Here is a 23,889-nt window from a genome sequence, read left to right on the forward strand (position 1 = left end):
AGGACAGAGAGAGAGCGCCTAAGGAGCACCACCAACCATGGTCCATGGTGAAGAAGAGAGAGCTCTCTCCTATTTTTAGCCTCTTTTATGAGGTAGGAGTGGTGCCTCTACATATGTGAAGCCACCTGGGAATTTTATGATACCTGCATAAGTTCCATGTGGAGCTTAAGTTTCTATGTTTATGGCATCACTCTGCTTCTAGGTCCCGGATGAGATGCAGGAACATATTGGGAAGGTGGCATCTTGATTGACAGGTAAAGGGATAGCATTACACCCCAGGTTTGGGGGGTGGGGGGAGTGGTGGCTTGCAGGGACTTTCCAGCTCACTCAGACCTATCTAGCTGCCTGCCTACTGACCCTACACACACCAGGGACAAGGCACTCTAGAGGTTAAAGACCACCAGCGGTTAATAGAAGTTATTAGCATCACTAACTACCAGGCTCCTCTTTTGGACTCACCTGAAGTAACTCTGAGAGTGTGCCAAGTCCTCAATCCAGACACTCTCCCACCATCTGAAGGTACTGAAAAGGAGATCTCACTCTTGCAGAAATCACAGAGCCGTTCTACTCCACTAGGCTTGATCACTGAGATGAACTTCTGGAAAACCCAGAAGTTAAATGGTTCACTGACAGCAGTAGTTTCATAAAGGAACTAATGAAATAAGTTCATAATAGATCTTACTCAAGTGGTGGAAACCCAGGTACTGCACCTAACAACTTCATCCCAAAAGGCTGGCCTTATTGCCTTGACTAGAGTCTTTGACTGGGAAAGGGCCAGGGTCAATATTTACAGACTCCAAATGTGTTTTTCTGGTGCTATACACACATAAAACACTTTGCAGAGAGAAAAGCCTAGTGACTACAAAACTCACCTATTAAACATGGGCAAGAGATTTTAGCCTCTTCTAGGCAGTGTTAGAGCCTCTAGAAGTGGCTGTTGTCCATGGCAGGGGACACTAAAAGGAGAAGAGCCAAAGGAATTGCTCCAGCATACAGGGCTGCAAAGAAGGCTTCCACTCAGGAGGCTTTGGAAATGGTATGATACTCTATAGAGGGAACTAGAAAGCTCTACTATACCATGCCTGAGGTAGGCTCAGCAATGAGGTTATCCTAAAGATTCCAGTGAGTGGTGGACTTCAAATCATAACCTCATGCTCCAATGGCTTCTCAATAAAAGAAAAGATTACCAAAGAAATGCATGGCTCTATCTATCTGAAGGAGGGCTCCAATGCAGATAGCTACTTGTGTCTTTACAAGGAATGGACTATATGCTGTTACAGGGAAAGTAACCCCATCCTGTCTCTTCTGTCTACAACATAACCATGGTGGCCACATCGGATAACCTCCCTTACCCACTTGTTTACCAAGAAAAGGGACCTACCTTGGTGAAGATTGGCAAATAGACTACAGGCATGCCCCCTAGCAAATGGTCACAGATACCCATTAGTCTTCATTGATATTTCGCAGGATAGACTGACGCTTTTCAAACCCAAGCAGAAAAAGTACAAGAAGTATTTGAAGTCCTGCTATAGGAAATAATCCCATGTTTTGGGCTCTTGGGGTCTCTCCTAGGTGAATATGCTCTGAAGTAACTCAGCAGATAGCCACTGCTTTAAGATTGCCCTACCATTTCCTTGTCTGTTGAAGATCCCAATCTTTTTTTTTTTTTTTTTTTTTTTTTTTTTTTTTTTTTTTTTTTTGACAGGCAGAGTGGACAGTGAGAGAGAGAGACAGAGAGAAAGGTCTTCCTTTGCCGTTGGTTCACCCTACAATGGCCGCTGCGGCCAGCGCGCTGCAGCCGGTGCACCGCACTGATCCAAAGCCAGGAGCCAGGTGCTTCTCCTGGTCTCCCATGCCGGTGCAGGGCCCAAGCACTTGGGCCATCCTCCACTGCACTCCTGGGCCACAGTAGAGAGCTGGACTGGAAGAGGGGCAGCCGGGACAGAATCCCACGCCCCGACCAGGACTAGAACCTGGTGTGCCGGTGCCGCAGGCAGCCTAGTGAGCTGCAGCGCCGGCCGAAGATCCCAATCTTCAGCTAAGGTCAGTGATAGGGGCCAACGCGTTTCCTTTGGAATAGCAAAGGTGGGCTCCAGCCTTTTTTGGTCTAGGTGTAGACTGGGAATTAGTTTTTTTGATTGGGTCTTGTGAGTTCCCACAAAGATCTCAGAATAGAGGCTAGCACTGAGATATTAGCAGGCTACCAGAGGGGCAATTCAAGTCTTAATTTAGAGCCTCTTGCCCTTACATCATTTAATCAGTTCATCTCTACAGAGGAAATACAAGCTAAGGAAGAGTTGTGGGGGCTTGGTAAAGTAAATATCAAAGGACTTAAGGGGAAAGGGGCTTTAACATCAACTGCTTAACCTCTCTACGTCCATATCAAATGGGCATCTTGAAATTAAAATGTTCAAAACTTAAAATTCTTTCTATATCAGCTTATTCTCCGATTTTTGGTATCTCCATTATGGTAGTTTCACCACAATAACTTAGGCCAAAAATTCCTGAGTCATTTTGGTTTATCTTAAATGCTATATTTTTTTAGATTTTTTTTATTTGAAAGAGTTACAGAGAGAGGTAAGACAGACAAAGGTCTTCCACCCACTGGTTCACTCCCAAGATGGCCTCAATGGCCAGAGCTGCGCCGATCTGAAGCCAGGAGCCAGGAGCTTCTTCCAGGCCTCCCACGTGAATGCAAGGGCCCAAGGACTTGGGCCATCTTCTACTGCTTTCCCAGGCCATAGCAGAAAGCTGGATCGGAAGAGGAGCAGCCAGGAATAGAATCGGTGCCCAAATAGGATGCCAGCACTTCAGGCCAGGGTTTTAACCCACTGTGCCACAGCACCAGCCTCTTAAATGCTACATTTAACTCATCAGAAAACCCCTTGATTCTTCTTTAAAAGTATATATACAACTATGGGGCCGGCACTGTGGAGCAGCAGGTTAAAACCCCAGCCTGCAGAGCCGGCATCCCATATGGGCACCAGTTGGAGTTCCGGCTGCTCCACTTCCAATCCAGCTCTCTGCTGTGGTCTGCGAAAGCAGTAGAAGATGGCCCAAGTCCTTGGGCCCCTGCACTCGTGTGGGAGACCCGGAAGAAGCTTCTGGCTCCTGGCTTCAGAGCAGCTCAACTCCAGCCGTTGCAGCCATTTGGAGAGTGAACCAGCAGATGGAAGACCTCTCTCTCTCTCTCTCTCTCTCTCTCTCTCTGTAACTGTCTGTCAAATAAATAAATCTTTAAGGCTGGCGCCGCAGTTCAATAGGCTAATCCTCTGCCTTGCGGCGCCGGCACACCGGGTTCTAGTCCCGGTCGGGGCACCAGATTCTGTCCCGGTTGCCCCTCTTCCAGGCCAGCTCTCTGCTGTGGCCAGGGAGTGCAGTGGAGGATGGCCCAAGTGCTTGGGCCCTGCACCCCATGGGAGATCAGAATAAGCCCCTGGCTCCTGCCATCGGATCAGCACAGTGCGCCGGCCGCAGCGCGCCAGCCGTGGCAGCCATTGTGGGGTGAACCAACGGCAAAAAGGAAGACCTTTCTGTCTCTCTCTCTCACTGTCCACTCTGCCTGTCAAAATAAATAAATAAATAAATCTTTAAAGAAAGAAAGTATATACACAACTAACACCTTCACTGCTGTCACTGTTTTAATTTAACAAATGCTTTTGTCTGCTATTTAAGTGTTCTAATTGTGGTCTTCATGCCTCTGCTCTTATACAAAGTGAATATTACTCATTTTAATTCCAGACCTTGCTTTATTTTTCTTCAAGGCACTTCCCCATGAACTGAATGATTATTTAGTTGCTTATTTTTTTTATTTGCTTCCATCTGAATAAAAGCAGCATGGGGGCATCAATTCTGCTGTATTCATTGCTGTGTCCCCAGTGCCTAGAACATTGCCAGGCAGATAAGGGATGTTTAGTGCTCAATTGTTGGATTCATTAATAAATCAATGTGAGCAACACAGCGAAACATCAAAGGGGATCACATTAGTAAAGGTGATCACAGGGGACTTCTCTGACTAATTTAGGACATTTCTTCAAATCTTCTCTTTTGCAGCTACAATAGTGTCGTGACGGGGTTTGGAAGTTTCCCAGATGGAGTTATTCCAAGTCCTTAGCATGAGAGAAAAATTCAAAGCAGAGACATAGCTAGAGTGCAAGAATGGGAGCAGGGTTTATTTAAAGAGATTATATAGATAGTACACACTCAGGAGTGTGGGCAACTTCGTGAGGGAGAATTTCCCCCACCCCAGTTTATTCATCCCTTTCATCAGGTAAGGAGTGGTGCCCTAACTGAATACACAAAGGGGATGGAGCTTGGGCAGGATGTGGTGCACAGAGTTATCTCTGGAAAGAGTTTGTGGCACCTCCACGTGAAAATCAGCACACACGTGTTCATCACAGCATCTTCGGCACGATGGAGGAGTCTCAGGTGCATCAAGGGAAAGTGGTTGTAACAACTTGGCACAGTTGGGGTTGATGTTTTCGTGGTGCAGGCCTTTGGCAAGGAGACAGCTAGCAGCCCCCTTGCTCCTTTGTTCACTAACTAGCTCCCTGTCCAGCCCTTATCAGCATTTCCCTTGACAGATTCAGATATTGCAGAACTGATGTGAACAGAGCAAATGCAAGAATTAAGACGCAGAAACCGTCTAAGTTGGAGTGCATACATCCTCTGTAGTTGTGGCCTGCTTGGAAGGGTACAGGACTCTATGTAGGCCTTTAATTTTTATTTCTAATGGTCCAACATATACCCAGCTTGACCTTGTTGAAATTTTTCCTTTTTTTTCCCCAGGCAGGTGATTTTGCATCCTGGCATGGAGGCCTGCCTGAGCAATGAGTTTTTCATACAGTTTGTATTGTGTTATCCACCAAACAGTTATCATGATTTAAGTTCTCAAGACTTTGCCTGTCTTCTCCATTGGAGCACAGTAGGAATATAACAAGAAGCAGTACATAAACTACTGGGATAATTGTAGTGACAAACACATTGGCTTTTGCAAGGTTCTAGGCAAGACCAACATATTGATAGTGTCAGTCTTCACATTCAATCTGACAATTCAAAAATTAAAGAACAAGCTAAGATCTGGGTGGTGATTATATTTACACTTGGGAGGGCACTGTGATTATTATTGTTGCTATTATTTAATATTTGATGGTTGAAAACTCCACCATGTTGTTCTTAAGGGGGAAAAGAAATAACTTATTCTTCTGGAATAATGATAGGATCTTTTTTTTCTCTCTTTGTCATGATCATTATTGATCTATTTATTTCCATTCAAGTCTGAGTCTCTTTTCTCATCGAATATCTCAGAACAATTTCACACAGTTTATCCTTCCCTTTCTTTACATACTTCCTTCCTTTGAATTATAGAAAAATACTGTTGTTAACAACATTAATATCAAAATCACCAGCTTCACCATTGTTAGCACACCCACTGACGGCACCACTATCATTCTTCTCATGTGATTTTGCATAAATCTTGTTCATTGTCTTCTATTAGCTTTCTTGGGTATTTCTTTAAATTAGTTATATTTGAAAGTACAATATGTAGCTCATTATGTGATCTGATTTGACAGTGGAGGACTGATGTGGAATATTATTTTCATGAGCCTGTGCTGAAATTCTACCTTCACTTGTTAGGTATGTTTTGATCACTTCTTCCTATGAGTGTGTATGTGTACATGTTTGTGTTTGAGAGATCTCAAAAAGTTCATGAGGGGGCCAGCACTGTGGCACAGTGGGTTAATGCCCTGGCCTGTAGCGCCGGCATCCCATATGGGCGCTGGTTCTAGCCCCGGCTGCTCCTCTTCCCATCCAGCTCTCTGCTATGGCCTGGGATAGCAGTAGAAGATGGCCCAAGTCCTTGGGCTCCTGCACCTGCATGGGAGACCCAGAAGAAGTGCCTGGCTCCTGGCTTTGGATTGGCGCAGCTCCAGCCATTGAGGCCATCTGGGGAGTGAACCAGCGATGGAACACCTTTCTCTCTGTCTCTACCTCTCTCTGTAACTCTGTCTTTCAAATAAATAAAATAAATCTTTTTTAAAAAAAGTTCATGAAAAGATGGAATTAAAATATAAAAATAAATGTTATTTCTCAACATAAGCTCCATCAAGTTCAAGACACTCTTGGAAGCCAGACTATCAGCCATATCATCCACCTAGGGAACAGAGGGTTCTGAGAATTTAACTCTGCCAAGGCAGTCTTTTTGTACATTATTAAATGAAGAAAAATGTTTAAAGAATTTAAGATTAGAAAACAGAAAGAAATGAGGAGGAGCCAAATCAGTACTGTGATTTCTCATTGAAACTCATAAAATCGTCATCATTTGGTGTGAGAAATAAATAGGATTATTGGTATGGTGGAGAAGGACCCTGTAGTGAAGCTTTTCAGGGCCTTTTTCCAATAAAGCTTTGGATAACTTTCTCAAAACACCATCACAACAAGCAGAAATGATCTTTCCTCGGTCCTCCAGAAAATCAACAAACGGAATGACTTGAGCCATCCAAAAAGTCTGCTGCCATGACCTTTGCTCCTTTTTTTAAAGATTTATTTATTTATTTGAAAGTCAGTTACACAGAGAGAGAGAGAGAGAGACAGAGAGAGAGAGAGAGAGGGAGAGAGAGAGATCCTCCATCCAATGGTTACTCCCTAGATGGCCACAATGGATGGAGCTGCACTGATCCGAAGACAGGATCCAGGAGCTTCCTCCAGATCTCCCACATGGGTGTAGGGGCCCAAGGACTTGGGCCATCCTCCACTGCTTTCCCAGGCCACAGCAGAGAGTTGGACTGGAAGAGGAGCAGCCGGGACTAGAACCAGCGTCCATATGGGATGCTGGCGCTTCAGGCCAGGGCATTAACCCACTGCGCCACAAGACCTTTGCTCTTAACTACTCCATTTTTGCTTTGATTAGATCTCTTCCACATCTTGGTAGCCTGTGCTTTGACTGTGCTTTTTCTTCAGGATCATGTTGGTAAAACCAGGTCTCAGCTCCTGCTACTTTTCAAAGAAATGTGGCAGGTTCTTGATCCCATTCATTTAAATTTTCCATTTTAATCTCTGCTCAAGCATGCAGTTGATCTGAGCACAACAGCTTTTGCAGCCATTGAGCAAAAAGTTTTCTCCACTTCAGTTCTTCATTCTGGGTTGTTTAAATGGAACCAGTTATTTCCATGGTGTTGGCTATTCTTTCTGTTATTAATCATTGGTCCATTTCAATTAGAACATGAATGAAATTAACTTTTTCCTTAAAAATCAATGTGACTAGTGTGCCACTGTGAGCTTCAGCTTCAACACCGTTTTGTCTCAGCTTAAAGTGAATTATCTATTTGTAAACTGATTTCTTTGGTGCATTACACTCATGAGCTTTTCATAAAGCATCATGATTTCACCAGTTTTCCATGCAAGTTTCACCATAAATTTATTAGTTTTTGCTTCAGTTTTACCAAAATTCATGTTGTTCTGATTAAGACTTTTTTTAAATTGATGTCTTATCTATCTTAGAATTTCAAGCAAGATCCCAATCAGACATGTAATAGCATTAGTTTACTTGGGTGCAAAAATCTAAAAATCCATGCATAGTTTTTCTATAATATGCCTTTTCCATTAACCTTTTGTAGCCCCCTTTCTCCCTTTCTCTCTCTCTGTCTCTCTGTCACTTGGCCCTTCAAATAAATATTTTAAATGATCAGTTGTAATGATAACTTCATTATTTAATTTGAGATAAGGGGCATGTTCTACTTTCTTAGTGGAATGCTTGCTTGCACTCAGTCCAATTTGTTGAATTGGTGCCCTCTAGTGGTTGTAAGATGATTTAAAGAAGAGGTTGCTTCTACTGTACTGGGATACACTTGTCCACGTGGACAATGAAGGACGAGGCTCTCCTATTGCTTACTTGCAAACACTTTGCTTTCCCCATCTGATACCTACATCAAATTCTATCTTTCCATACAATCGTTACCCAAAAACTCATAGAACAAACAAGTGGAGCAGACACTGATGGGAGTTGGAAAAGAAAAATCATTTTGCCAATGGTGAAATCTCCCCACCTGAACATGCCAAAACAAGCTTATCTTTTAATTCCATGTCCATTAACTTTATGAAATTCCTTCATGTTAATTAAAATTTTATATTCCACTGGTTACTACTGTCAAAAATTACCATGTTCTCAAGTTTTGATATATGTATTGTAGCTTTCAACAATCCAAGAGTATTATCATTGCTAAATTAAATAAACGTACATACTGTTCTATTAGCCCTTAGGCTTTTGATTTCCATTAACCTTTGGAATACAGAACAAAGATCCTATAAAATCCTACCATCACAGTTGCTAATACTGCTCAAAATTGTACTTTTCTAATCAAATGACTAATTTCTTAGATTGTTCAATGATGCTGAACTGGTATAAATCCTGTTGGGAATATCTGGAACAGCAAAGGGTATTCAGACTTCAATTTTGCTATCACTGCACCTGTTAGATAAATTAGAAGATCTTAATCAAATTGTCAAAAGTTAAAGACAAAGAGAAAAACCTAAAGACAGTGAGAGAACAATGTCAAGTTACGTATAAAGGAAAACCAATTAGATTAACATCAGACTTCTCAGCAGAAACCCAACAGGCCAGAAGACATTGGGATGATATATTCAAAGTCTTAAAAAAAAAAAACCTTCCAGCCAAAAATATTAAATCCAGCAAAGCTACCCTTTAAAAGTGAAGGAGAAATAAAGTATTTTCCAGATAAGCAAAAACAGATAATTCATCACCATCAGACCAGCCTTACAAGAAATTCTGAAGGGCACCCCTACATTAAAAGTAAACTTGAAAACACATGACACCATCAAATTCACTGAAGAACACATAGAATCATTATCCAATCAACAAAATTACAAGTCTTAGTTCTTACCTATCAGTATTAACCTTGAATGTAATAGGATTAAATTCACCAACCAAAAGACTTTGGTTGGCTAAATGGATTTTAAAAATCCCACTATATGCTGCCTATAAGGAACTCACTTCACAAAGATACACATTGAAGGTGAAAGGTTGAGAGGCTGATGCTGTAGCATAGTGCATAAAGCCACTGCCTGCAGCACCAGCATCCCTTACGGGCGACAGTTCAAGTCTCGGCTGCCCCACTTTTCATCTATCTCCCCGCCAATGCACCCAAGAAAGCACTGGAAGATGGCCCAAGTCTTTGGGCCCCTGCACCCACGTGGGAGACCTGGAAGAAGCTCCTGGCTGCTGGCTTTGGATCAGCCCAGTTTGGGCCATTGAGGTCATTTGGGGCATGAACCAGCAGATATAAAATCTCTCTCTCTCTTTCTCTCTCTCTCTGTAACTCTGACTTTCAAGTAAATAAATAAGTTTTTAAAAAAGAAAAGAAAGTGAAGGGTTGAAAATGAAAAAAGACATACCAGGTAAATGGAAACCAAAAGCAAGTAGGGATAGCTATCCTGGTATCAGATAAAATAAACTTCAATCAAAAACTGTAAAAACAAAGAAGGACATTATATTTTGATAAGAGGTTCAATTCAGCCAGAATACACACATAACAATCATAGATATTTATGCATCCAACACAAGATCACCCAGATACAGAAAATATTATTAGACCTTAAGGGAGTGAGAGACTCCAATGCAATAATACTGGGTGACTTCAACACCCCACTGCCATCAATAGATAGATCATTCAGATAAAAAATCAATAAAAGATACATCAGAGTTGAAACATACTATACAGAAAATGGACCTAACAGACATTTACAAGACACTTCACCCAGCAGCTACAAAACACAAATTCTTCTTTTTTAATTAATTTATTTATTTGAAAAGCAGAATTACAGAGAGAAAGAGAATGAGATCTTCCATCCACTAATTCATTCCCTAAATTGCAGTAGGAGCTAGATTGATCCAAAGCCAGGAGCTAGGAGCTTCCTGTGGGTCTCATACATGGGTGCAGAGGCCCAAGTACTTGAGCAATCTTCCACTGTTTTCCTAGATACATTAACAGAGACTCAGATCAGAAGTGGAGTAGTCAGGACTGGAGCAACAGGCAGTGGCTTTATCTATTATGCCACAGAGATCTTCTCATCAACACATGGAATATTTTCTAGGATAGACCACATACTGGCCCACAAATCAAGTCTCAGCAAATTTAAAAAGATTGAAATTGTACCATGTATCTTCTCAAAACATAAAGGAATAAAACTAGAAATCAACAAGAAGAAGAACAATAGAATACTCATAAAATACTTGTAAATTAAACAATATGCTACTGAATGATCAATGGGGTCATTGAAGAAATTAAAAAGGAAATCGAAAAATTTCTTGAGATAAATGAAAAGGACAACACGGCATATCAAAACATATCAAAACTTGTGGGATACAGCAGTAGCATTATTAAGAGGGACATTTATAGCATTAAGTGCTTACATTAAAAAAGGGAAATGTCTTCAAGATCTAATGATGCATCTTGAAGACATAGAAAAGCAAGAACAAACCAAACCCAAAATCAGCAGGAGGTAAGAAATAATAAGGCTCAGAGAAGAAACAAATGAAATTGAAACTGAAAAAAATACAAAAGATCAACAAAACAAAAAGTAGGTTTTTTGAGAAGATGAACAAAATAGATAAACCTCTAACCAGACTAACAAAGGAAAAAACTCAAAGAAATAAAATTAGAGATGAAAAAGGAGATATTACAACCATCACCACTGAAATACAAAGGATCATAAACTACTAAGAAGAACCATCTAAAAAACTGGAGAGCTTCAAAGAAATGGATAAATTCCTGGATTCAGATAACTAAGATTAAATCAGTAAGATTAGACAACCTAGACAGACCAATAACAAGCAACAAGATTGTAGCAGTAATCAAAAGTCTTCCATCAAGGAAAAGTCTGGAACCTGATGGCTTTACTACTGAATTCTACAAAACATTCAAAGATGAAGTAACTCCAATACTCTTCAAACTATTCCAAAATATTGAGTAGGATGGAACTATGTCAAACTCTTTTTATGAGGCCAGCATCACTTTGATATCAAAACCAAATTAGGCCGGCGCTGTGGCTCACTAGGTTAATCCCTCACCTGTGGCGCTGGCACCCCGGGTTCTAGTCCCAGTTGGGGCACCGGTTCTGTCCCGGTTGCTCCTCTTCCAGTCCAGCTCTCTGCTGTGGCCCAGGAGTGCAGTGGAGGATGGCCCAGGTCCTTGGGCCCTGCACCCGCATGGGAGACCAGGAGGAAGCATATGGCTCCTGGCTTCGGATTGGCACAGTGTGCTGGCCACAGAGCACCAGCCGTAGCGGCCACTTGGGTGAACCAATGGAAAAAGGAAGACCTCTCTCTCTCTCTCTCTCTCTGTCTAACTCTGCCTGTCAAAAATAAAAATAAAATAAAACAAATTAAGACACGACACAAAAAGATAACTACAGACCTATAATGAACTTAGATGCAAAAATTCTCAATAAAATACTAGCAAATAGAATACAAAACCATATCAAAAAGATCATACATCATGATCAAGTGGGATTTATCCCAGAAATGCAAATGTGATTCAACATTTGCAAATCAACAAATGTCATAAGTCATATCAATAGAATGAAGAACAAAAACCATATGGTCATCTCAATAGATGTAGAGAAAGCATTTGATAAATTCAACACCCCTTCACAATAAAAATCTTCCACAAAGTAGGTAGAGAAGGAATATTCCCGAAAATTATAAAGGCTATATATCACAAACCAATAGCAAATATCATACTGAACAGGGAAAAACTGAGAGCATTTCCCCGCAGATCTAGAACAAGACAAGGATATCCACTTTCACCATTCTTATTCAATATAGTACTGGAAGTTTTAGGAAGAGCAATTAGGGAAGAGAAATAAATAAAGGGCATCAAAATTAGAAAAGAGGAAGTCAAATTATCCATGTTTGCTGACAACATGATGTTGTATATGGAAAAACCTACACACTCCACCAAAAAGCTGTCAGAATTGATAAACCAATTTAGTAAAGTTGCAGGTTACAAAATAAATATATAAAAAACAGTAGCTTTTTTCTATGCTAATGATGAACTCAAAGAAAAATCAAAAAAGAAATCCCATTCACAGTAGCCATTTAAAAATCAAATATTGGGAATAAATTTAACCAAAGAAGTGAAAGGTCTCTACAATTAAAATTATCAAACACTGATGAAAGAAATCATCATGAACATAAAAAATAGAAAGATGATCCTCATTCATGGATCAGAAAAATCAATATCAACAAAAATGCCTACACTACCTAAAGCAATCTACAGATTCTATACAATCCCTATCAAAATACCAATGGCATTCCTTATAGAATTAGAAAAGCAATCCTAAAATTCACAAAAAATCACAAAAGACCCAGACTATCCAAAGCAATCCTGAACAGGAAAAATCCAGTTGGAAGTATCACAATACCTTACTTCAAAGCATACTAAAAAGCTACAGTAAACAAATAGCTTGGTACTGGCATAAAACTGATATATAGATCAAAGGAACAGAATAGAGAGCCCAGAAATTAACCCACATACATACAGCCAACTGATTTTTGACAAAAGTGCTAAGACCACAGAGTGGAGTAAGGATAGTCTCTTCAACAAATGGTGCTTGCAAACTGGTTGCATATACGCAGAATAATTAAATTAGATCCATACCTCTCACCATATACAAAAATCAACTCAAGATGGATCAAAACCTAAATTTAAGGCCAGAGGCTATGAAGTTGCTGGATGAAAACATGGGGGAAACATTCTAAGACTTTGGTGTAGGGACTGACTTCTTGGACAAGACCCACAAAGCATAGGCAACAAAAGCAAACTGAACAAACGGGAATATATCAAATTCAGAAGCTTTGCACAGCAAAGGAAATGCTCAATAGAGTAAAGAGACACTAACAGAATGGAGAAAAAAATTGTAAACCATGTATCTAACAAAGGACTAATATCTCAAATATATCAGCAACTTCAAAAAAACTAAACAACAAAAAACAGCCAATCCAGTCAAGAACTGGACAAAGGACTTCGATAGACAGTTCTCAAGAGAAGAAACACAAATGGCCAACAAACATGAAAAAATGCTCAGCATCACTAGCTATCAAGAACATTCAAGTCAAAACCACATTGAGATATCACCTCATCCCTGTCAGAATGGCTAAAATCAAAAATGCACAGAGTAACAAATGCCGGAGAAGATGTGGTTGAAAGGGGAACACTTACACACTGTTGGTGGGAATGTATATCATTGCAGCCACTATAGAAAACAGTGTGGAGATTTCTTTGAAAACTAGAAATAGCTTTGCCATATGATCCAGTAATCCTACTACTGGGTCTACACCCAAAAGACTTGAACACATTGTATAAGAGATGCCTGCACCACCATGTTTACAACAGCACTGTTCACAATAGCCAAAATTTGGAATCAACTAAGGTGTTCTTCATCAGATGAATGGATAAAGAAAATGTGGAGGGGGTAAAGATGGTGAATTAGGGAGCTGCAGGCTTCTCAGGGCTAGGGAGAAACAGCGAGAAGAAGCACAGGAAATATACACTCTACAGAGATTGAGAAAGAAAACCTGCCAGGAAGCCCCATGGGTGGAGGAGAATCAGCTTGAACCAGCTTGGTGAGTGTTTGCCTGAACCCAAAGAGCTCAGAAAACCGAAGTCTTGGACAGCCAGAGCTGGCAGCATTTTTGAGACAAGAGGGAGGGAGTAGTATGGATGGCAGCAATCCGTGGGTCATGAACCCAGGGAACTGGTGGCTGCTGGCGGACACCTGAGGTCCAAGTGGAAGTGGAGAGAGTCGACCGATTCAAACCAATTTCTATAAAACAAAACCCACCACCCAACCAAGAATGGGTGGATACCATTTTAAATCAGGACTACAACCAGAGGAGCCTGCACATGAGCACATAACAGCCCACTGAGATGGGATGCCTGAATGCAGCACTGGTGGCAACAGTGGGCAGGCATTAAGCCAGTGGCTGTAGTGTAAGACCTGGAGCTAGGAATGGAGGGTACAGCCTGTAGCCCCCACTTTATCAGAGACAGAGCATTAAGTGGCTGGGCAACACTCTGCTAAGGCCTGGGAAAGCAGTAGAAGATGGTCCAAGTCCTTGGACCCCTGCACCCGCGTGGGAGACCCGGAAGAAGCTCCTGGCTCCTGGTTTTGGATCGGTGCAGCTCCGGCCGTTGCAGCCAATTGGGGAATGAACCATCGGACGGAAGACCTCTCTCTCTCTCTCTCTGCCTCTCCTCTCTCTCTGTGTGTAACTCTGACTTTCAAATAAATACATAAATCTTTAAAAAAAATCGATTTTAGTCAAAAGTAAGAGAATAAGAGAGGGAGGAGGAAGGGGATGGGAGTGTGGGTGGGGCGGTGGGCACGATGGGACGAATCACCATGTTCCTAAAGTTGTAATGATGAAATGTATGACGCTTGCATTCATTAAATAAAAGATTCTAGGGTAAATAAAAGAGAGAGAGAGAGGGAGAGGGAGAGGGAGAGGGAGAGGGAGAGGGGGAGGGGGAGAGAGAGAGACCCTCAGCCCTTGGGAGTGCGGGCATAGGAAACAGAACTCAGGACCCGAGAGCCTGCCTCTCCTCTCCCTGTCAGTCTCCATCTTCCTTCTTCCTCCCAGCCTCTCCCTCTCCTCTCTCCTGAGCATTTCTTCTCCCCTTTCCCAGCGCCACTGCTTCCTTTGGCCGCTCTCCCTCCCCTCCAGTCCCACTTAGCGGTGTCAGCCCGCACGCCCTGCTCCGCCAGGGCCTCGGCCACAGTGCCCTGGCTGTGGCCCCCTCTCTCTGCCGGCAGGAAGCGGAGCCACCACCCGCAGCCAGGACGGGGAGGCCCCAGCGCCCTGTTCTCGCCTTCACGGCGGGTGTGAGTCTCTGTGGCGCCAACGCGGCGCCTGAGGCGGGTAGGAGGCTCCCCAGTAACCCGGCGCTGCCCGCCGCCCGACCAGGCAGACGAAGGCAGGCAGGGCGCAGGCGGCTGCAGGCGGCAGGGAGAACCTGCTGGAGAACCCTGTGCGGGTCTTGCTTTGCCTCGAGGAGCTCACGGCTATCGTGCAGAACCAGCAGAGTCTCACCCACCCGCAGCGTCAGCGAACTGACAAGCAGGAGCAGCGACCGGACGAGCTGAGCGCGGAGAGCCCTAGCCTGGGAGAGCAACAGCAGCGGCAGCAAGCCCGCCCTCCGCCGGCTCTGTCGCTGGCCTCGGAGCCACGGACAGCTCCAATCGTGTCCGATGCCGCCCGCGTTCAGCACCGCGGACAGCTCACAGCGCAGCCCGGGTCAGGCACCAGCAGCAAGGCTCGGGCACCTCAGTCGCCCGGGCAGCCCGCGGGAAAGCTCGCAGCCGGCGCCAACTAGGACAAAGAAGCCTCTTTCGGCACAAATTCCCCGCCGCCCTGGACAAGAACGTCCCCGGCAGGAGACCTGAGGGGGTGGGGTAGTAGAGAGGGGGTAGTTGTGGAGGGAGAAAGGGAAGCAAATGTATATGAAGAGGAGGAGGCGGGGTGTACGGTGTACCTAGGGGTGTGAAGGGAGGGTATTGGGGAGGGAAGAGGTGACATGCTTGGGACTAGAAGAGAAGATTTGGGAGAAAGCAGAGAATGACATCGGGTTTGAGGTCTGAAAGATGTTGCAGCAAAAGAAAGTGTCCAACCCATCCCGGGGAAAAGGTGTGAAATGGTATTGAAGAGTATGGAGTGACCTCTGTCACCAACCACTCCCCCACACAACCTCCCACGTAGGCCTGGCCCTCCCCACACACTCCATTCCAGAAGGGTCAGAGCAGAGATGTTACCCCAGTTCCACTCTCCCAGTGTGGACCCTACCCGCAGACTACAGATGTCTGTATTCTTGGAACAAAACACTTGCTCAGGAATCAGTTGTTTTAAATCAGTTTCTTCCTACCTGGCTGGACCTCATGCTCTTACCCAAATCTGTCTCTGCTCTGAAGCAGACACAGAGAGGGTTCTTTTGACATTGGCTCTCAGCATCTTTATCTTAATGCCATTCTGGCACTCCCGGCTCCCTGCGATTTACATCTCCCACAAGTGTCTCTGTTCAGTAGGTGTGGGGAGCAACTCGGACTATACTGTTACTGGAATTAAGACTTATTCTATGCATCTGCTCTCCCACAATGTGGCGCTGGGAGAGGAGCGTACAGCTTCTACCCAGCTGCCTCTCACCAACTTGACAAGCTGCAAGAGCCGCTCCTGATTGGAGGAGAGCGGCGCGCTTGGCGTGTGGGTAGCAGAGCACGGATTGGTGGAGAGGACTATATAGGAGGAGAGAGATGGCATGGTGGTGTGGGTTGGTTGGAGAGTGCGTTGGAGAGTTCACGGGGAAGTTCGTTACTTCGTTCTTTCTCATTTCTCTCTACTCATTCTTGCTTTGGGAGTTTGCTGTTTACTTATTCTTACTTTACTATAGAAAGGACTTGTAAAAAAGGGAACAACAAGCGTCTGGTCCGGTGCGGCTCCTCCGCGTGCGGAGGAGCGGCAAGTAGGTGTTTTGGACTGACTGGGGACCCTGAAAAGTGGGAAAAGGGAACCTAAGAAGCCTCCTGAGCATTTAGGGGGTGGCCTTGTGTCTCTTCAGCTCAGAAATGACAAGAGGAAACAAGGCCTGCGGCAGGGAGAGAGTAAGAATGAAGACCACCGTGCCATCCTGTTCTAAAACAATTTTGAGATTGCCAAGTGGGGGGCAGGGCCAGAGACAAAGTTGGAGCACCTGGGACTCTCATTTACCTACTGTTTCAGATCTCTGGCGAAGGACTCTCCTCCCATCTGCCTTCCACCTCCCTGGCTTTGTCTTTGTGGAAGACTGTCCTAGGCCATGGAAGTCATGCTCCAGGGGCTCTCTCTTGAGCCACACGGGTCTTGGTCCTTCTTTACTGTCCCACAGAAGAATTTGGTTCATGTTAATGATGCTCTGTGAGTGACATATAGACCCAACTCACACCTCAGAGAGATGTCACTAAGGGTCTTAGCACCAGCTCCTGCCCACTGCTGTGCCTCTGTGGCCTTGCTGTGAGATAAGGTAGCTAGCTAGATTCAGGCCACAGGTTGAAAGACACACCTCCCCCTTCCATCTACCTAGCTGTCAGCAAACAACCCCTTTTCCAGGATGTATCTTCCTTCACCTGGGACCTGAGGTAGGTGCCATGTAACCACTGTCCTTCCAACTTCATAAAAAGAGGCCAGCAACTGGGAAGGGTCTCTCTCTCTCTCTCTCTCTCTCTCTCTCTCTCTCTCTCATTTCCTTTATCTCCTCTCTGCAGAAGAGGATGAGACAGAGTGCTGAGGCACTCAATATCTCTCTACTTCCCTCCCTTTCCCTTCCTGGTCCACTCCTGAACCATGCCCACATGTGTGTATGTTGTAATGTGTGTGTTTACTTCCTCACCTTTTATAAATAAATGTTTATAAATAAATGTTACCACTTCATGCACCATATATGTGCCTGTACTTAGAATGCTTATCTAGGTAGGAGGCAAGGACATGGAATAGGAATTTAGACTCCACCTCTCCCACAACAGCCTCAGTCCTCAGAGTCACAGATTGCACCTGAGGTTGCTGTTTTCACCTCCCATCCCCAAATACTGTCCCTAGTGAAAGTGTCCTCTAAAAACTCAGTAGGCAACACAGGCCTAGGACAAAAGTGCATCTTGATCCCTCATCCTGTAACCAGGAGGGCCAGCCCAGGTCATCTCAAGCAGGAGGCCCCTGCATGCCCAGACTGATTTCCCTGGTTGTAGGCATTGCCAGATTCACCGCCATCAACTGGTGCTTGTGGCCATGGAGAGGCAGATGGATAACCAGGCTGAGGTGTCCCTGGCCGCAGCCCAGCTGATGAATACAGTCATGAGACAGCATGGCAGAGACATGGTGATAGTTGTGTGACAATCGTGACAAGGGACCTGCCTTGCAATTAGGAGGCTTGCATTCTCACCCAGCTCTATTACTAACCAGCTAGAGGGTCTTGGGTAAGTCCCTTGTCCTGGCTTGAACTGGCTCACCTGTACTATGTAGACTTGGACTAAGTTTTCTCTGGGCCCCCTGAGCTTTGTGTTTGTAATCCTGAGCTTGTAATGGCTTCCTGTCTCAGAGCCAGTTCCTCAGTTAATGACAAACTTGTGCAGGACTATAGGCAGCAGGGGCCTAACTGCCAGAACACAAGGAAGCATTATTGGGAGGGATTCATCCCAGTGCCTGGGGCTTCAGGGCTTTAGACTGTATTACAAACTGACAAGTTCATGAGAAGACGCTAACCTTTAAATATGTATACATTTTTTAGGCTAACATAAAAAAATGGGAAGATTTCACATAAAAATCTTCATTTCCTACTTCATCAGAAAAAAAAAACTTGAAAATGGAGTCACATAGGGGAAGTTTCTAAGTGCCCACTGTGCATTTTATGTGGGACATGGACTCTCTCAGGCCCTCTTACTCTGTATGATTCCTCTGACACCCAGTGACTCCACCTATGTATGTGACATCTCTGAGGTACTGCACTGGAATGGGCTTCCTAGGAGCCACATACCAGGAATCTAAGGGAGGAGGCAGCACCCTGTGGTGCTTCTTCCTCAGAGAGTCTTGCCCCTCCTGAGTTATCTGTGAAGCCCTCAGTGGCCTTTGGGGATATAGGCAGGCACTTGCTACAGAAGGCCTTGGCCCCAGTTTATGGAATTCATTCTATGGTCCCTGCTGAACTGTCTGACCTCAGGCATGCCAGAACTCTGCCTTGAGTTGAAAGTCACTGGCAGGATTGCTGCCAGGCCCTTTAAATTTGGGCAGAGCATCCTCAAACAGCTCAACTCACAGCTGCAGCCCAGCACGAGTGAGACAATGCAGGCTATGTGCTGACTGCCAGGCAACTGCACCCATACTGGCTGCCTCTGCTGCTCAACATGCCCCTGCCTTGGGACTGGTGCCTCTCCCATGGCCAGGGACTCTCTCTGCAGCTCAGGCAACCCACCCCTGCCCAATCGCACATCCAGAATGAAATCACTGCCTAACAAGGCTTTCTCTTGCACTCCTTTCTCTTTGGTCCTAGTGAAGCCTCATCTCCATGCTCTCTGGTCAATTCCTCCTTGGTCTTGCTTCCTCTGACCCCTGACAAGTAGCTCTTCATGGGTCTGAGACCAGACTAGTCTAGGATGATGGTCATCAGGGTCTGTGACATAGCTCTCCCTAGGTCCAGCAAAACTAATCTGGCACCCAGTGACAGAGGACAGTCAGCTTCCTGAAGGTGCACATGGACATCCCGGAAACAGTTATTCCAGAAGGGACTCTCAGGAGATGGACTTCGAGCTGTGGCGGTCAGTACACAGTACAAAAGGAGGCCTAGGACCTGCTGTTTGTGGAACATGAAGGTTGAGATAAAGATCAAAGGGTTTGGCCAGGGGGATCAAATGGGCCTAAGATGAGCACTTTGGCCTCATTTTTGTACTTTTCTAAGAAGTACAAGGTGGAGAAGGAACAAGCATCAATCCCTTTGATGGGCATGGCCATTGACATGCAGGATCTCCTGATTCCGGGGATGGCATGATTTTGCTACAGCCCCTGGTGGTGGGGGTGGGGGTGGCATGGAGGATTGGGGTGGACAGCCTGTACCAAAGGCCATCTTCTGCTGCGTCAGTTCCCCTTTCATTTTTTTTTCCCCAGCAACATTGCAGCTTATTTGAGACAGAGACAGAGAACAGGGCAGAGGAATAATGCCCATCCACTGGTTCACTCACCAAATGCCCTGCAATGGCCAGGGCAGGCCAGGCCAAAGCCAGGAGTTGGGAACTTGATCCATGTCTCTCATGTGAGTGGCAGGGACCCAATTGTTTGAGCCATCTCCTGCTGCCTCCCAGGATGCACTTTACAGAAAGCTGTTATCAGGAGCCAGGGACTTGAACTCAGGTACTCTGTCAGAAATGGGATGTAAGCATCTGCCAGAACAAACACCCCTCCCCACTGCCCCACTTCTAATTGTAATGGCACATGGGAGAAGAGAAAGCAGACTGCATATGTGCCTCCCGACACACCTCTCAGCTAAGATGTGGGTTTTCAGTCTTTGGATTTATTTATTTATTTATTTATTTATTTATTTATTTATTTATTTATTTATTTATTTTTGACAGGCAGAGTGGACAGTGAGAGAGAGAGACAGAGAGAAAGGTCTTCCTTTGCCCTTTGCCGTTGGTTCACCCTCCAATGGCCGCCAAGGCCGGCGCGCTGCGGCCGGCGCACCGCGCTGATCCGATGGCAGGAGCCAGGAGCCAGGTGCTTTTCCTGGTCTCCCATGGGGTGCAGGGCCCAAGCACTTGGTTTGGATTTTTTTTAAGATTTATTTATTCATTTGAAAGTCAGAGTTACAGAGAGAGAGACAGAGAGAGAAATTTTATTGACCAGTTCACTACCCAAATGACCAAAATGACGAGGGCTGGGCCAGGCCAAAGCCAGGAGCCAGAAGCTTCTTTCAGGTCTCCCATGTGGGTATAGGGGCCCAAGCGCTTGGGCCATCCTCCACTGCTTTCACAGGCACATTAGGAGGAAGCTGTATTGGAAGTGGAGCAGCCAGGACTCAACTGGCACCCATATAGGATGGCGGCATTGCAGGTGACGGGTTTACCCTCTGCACCACAGTGGCAGCCCCTTTGATGTGTTTTACAAGCCTGAGTCAAAGTGAGCTATGCCTACAGGGCAGGGTCAGGGGAAACAGGCTCAGATTCTAGCCCAGATTTTTTGGGGTAAAAGTTTGTGACCTAGGCCTGGTCACCTCTGCTTCCCTATCTTCCAGGTCACACATGTCTTATAAGAAATGTCATCTGGCCGGCGCCGCGGCTCACTAGGCTAATCCTCCACCTTGTGGCGCCGGCACACCGGGTTCTAGTCCCGGTCGGGGCGCCGGATTCTGTCCCGGTTGCCCCTCTTCCAGGCCAGCTCTCTGCTGTGGCCAGGGAGTGCAGTGGAGGATGGCCCAGGTGCTTGGGCCCTGCACCCCATGGGAGACCAGGAAAAGCACCTGGCTCCTGGCTCCTGCCATCGGATCAGCGCGGTGCGCCGGCCGCAGCACGCCGGCCGCGGCGGCCATTGGAGGGTGAACCAACGGCAAAGGGCAAAGGAAGACCTTTCTCTCTGTCTCTCTCTCTCACTGTCCACTCTGCCTGTAAAAAAAAAAAAAAAAAAAAAAAAAAGAAATGTCATCTGAGCCCCTGTGCCAAGAGGCCATACAGGGAGCTCTTCCGGTGTCTGCTGCTGGCTTTGCTGTGTCACCTATCCTGGGTGATGGCACAGAAAGTTCCCATGTAGATGGTGATTTACAGAGCAGAGGGGACTGGGGCAGTAAGGAGAACTGTGACCCTACTAGGTAAGCCTGATGGAGAAATTAAAGGCGTCAACTCCTGAGCGCCCTGGACAGTTAGAAAGCAGTCGATTCCTGATGCCCTTGGACTCCAAGGAAGTGGACAGTAAGAGGGCAATAAGAGGGAAGGTGGAACACGGGTGTGGATGTTGCAGTGATATGCACTAGAATATTCTGTTTCCCATTTCCCATCCATTTTTGTTTGTATGCCCTCATTGCCTGACTCACACCCAGCTCATTTGCATGTCCATAATGGTATGCCTGAAGAGATTCAGGGTCAGACTGTCTCCTTGGAATCAGGCTGCTTGGCCTCTGTCTTGGCTTTGTCACAAACTGTCATACAGCAGTCACTACTAGAATCCCATTACCTCATCTGTAAAATGGGAGCTGGGCTCCTAAATAAATGGTTGTCATACTCTTTTGAAACTCTGGAATATTTGATCCAATGAAATCTTATATAGAAATGAAAAATGGGGGCTGGCATGTGTCATAGTGGATAAAGCCACCACCTGCAATGTTAGCATCCCATATGGGTGCCGGTTCGAGTCCTGGCTGCTCCACTTCTGATCCAGCTCTCTGCTAAGGCCTGGGAAAGCAGTAGAAGATGGCCCCGGCCCTTGGGTTCCTGCACCCTTGTGGGAGATCCGGAAGAAGCTCCTGGCTCCTGGCTTCAGATTGGCGCAGCTCCAGTTGTGGCCGTCTGGGAAGTGAACCAACAAATGGAAGATCATTCTCTCTCTCTGCCTCTAATCTCTGTAACTCTGACTTTCAAATAAATAAATAAATCTTTTTTTTTTTTTTAAAAAAAGGCAGTTTTAATGAGGATAAAAATAGAAAATTCAAAACATAGTTAACAGAGGAAAAGTTATATTAGGAATAACGTTATTCTATACTATGACTTGAGTTAAATACATGTGTGTATTTGTATAAGAATGTACTTATACATCATTCTATATAAGCAGAATATATCTGATAAGGCACACAAAAAGTCAACAGTGTTTTTCCCCAGGAAATGAAAGTGGATGGGCGGGGCATCAGGGGTGGGAGCAGACTCTGTTTTCCCTGATAGAACCCTCTGTAACGTTTTCATTTCCTACTGTGAGCACGCCTATGTTCAAAACATGGTAATGATTGTAAGGACGCAGCACTGTAGGGATTCTGCTTGACATTACTTCAGCCACTTTGGACATAATCACCATCTTGCTCTTTAGGTGTCCCTAGAGGTCATCCCAAGCCCTGAGAAAGGGCTTTATCTGATGCCTGGTTTGTTGCTATTTCTTGAGAAAGTCCAGGAGCACCTAGGTGAGCCCGGGACTGTCTCTGTCCAGCTTAACATGCAAACCCATTAACACTGACCAAGACTGCAAGGATCCATTGTCTTGTGGTTGCCCAAGACCACACTTCCGTCCATGAGTCCCCCCAGTAAATGAAAGCCCATGTCATCTTGGATCTGTCCTCTTTCTTTGGTCTCACAACACCTGCCTTTGGTGGCCAGTTCTTACACACCAGGTTATTCCAAAATAAACATACAGGGAACAGTCACAGACTGTGAAAAGAGCTTTCCAGGAACCAAGCAAGTGGACGATTAAACACAGGCTCAGAGCTGGGAAGCATTTCGCCCGGTGCCACACAGCAAGTATTAGAAGAAAGAATTCAAATGCAAGTTTGTCTATTGACTCATGGGTGCTCTTCCCAGTGTTCCTATCGCTCTCAAGTAGGGATAAGACACTTTGGAAACAGACTTTTAAAAAGAAAGAAAGAAATTTTTATAGAGTGTCACACTTCATTTAAGAACAGAGATGTGTTCAAGGAAGTACACCAGAGGTAATTTTGTCACTGTTTTCACATCAGAGTGTAGCTGGATGGTACAGTACCCAACCTGGCCCCTTGATTCAACTATGACACAAGGCAAGTACAAGGTGTATGAGGCTGCTGTCAGTGTCATACGATATACTGTTTCACAGCATGTCATTTCTATAGAAGCAGAAAGCATCTCTAAAACAATGATTAAAATACAGTATATATAAACCAGTGACACATTTATTATCATTATAAAGAATTATATGCTATCATTGCATTGCTGCACTTTTTTCAGACAAAATATTATAGGTTTATTTAAAACTTAATTCTCACCTTGTGTATCCAAAATGTTCCATTTTTTAACCGTAGCTTACAAACATACAAAATAGAAGTTTACTTAACTTTGTACTACATATTTATCAAGGCAAGAAACTACATAATAAAAACATTTGTTCTGCTTAAGTCATCCTTGGGAATAAACCATTGTACAAATTATTGCACATCTAAAGCTACAGTGCATCAAAATGTTAAAGAAGTTAAAGTAGGTGTATTTACCTGAGCTAGGTCGTACATGTAGATCAGAAGACAACACACTGTCCTTGTCAAAGCAGGCAGCAGTTTAAGAACTTAGGCTTCCTCACTGGGCACCTGTACCACCAAGACTCACCAAGCACCCTCATTCTTGCTATGCACACACATTTTCTGT

At 44.7% G+C, this 23,889-nt stretch overlaps 1 pseudogene across 1 annotated transcript in view; it reads right to left on the reverse strand.

Moving 5' to 3' along the window:
- LOC149124686 (Krueppel-like factor 4) overlaps positions 1 to 23,889 on the reverse strand; it is a 46,430-nt pseudogene that overhangs the window by 20,939 nt on the left and 1,602 nt on the right. The gene's annotated exons all lie outside the window — the stretch shown is intronic.

Source organism: Oryctolagus cuniculus, chromosome 9 (assembly GCF_051225735.1).
Source record: "Oryctolagus cuniculus isolate XC-2025 breed Fujian yellow rabbit chromosome 9, ASM5122573v1, whole genome shotgun sequence".
NCBI classification, from domain to species: domain Eukaryota; kingdom Metazoa; phylum Chordata; class Mammalia; order Lagomorpha; family Leporidae; genus Oryctolagus; species Oryctolagus cuniculus.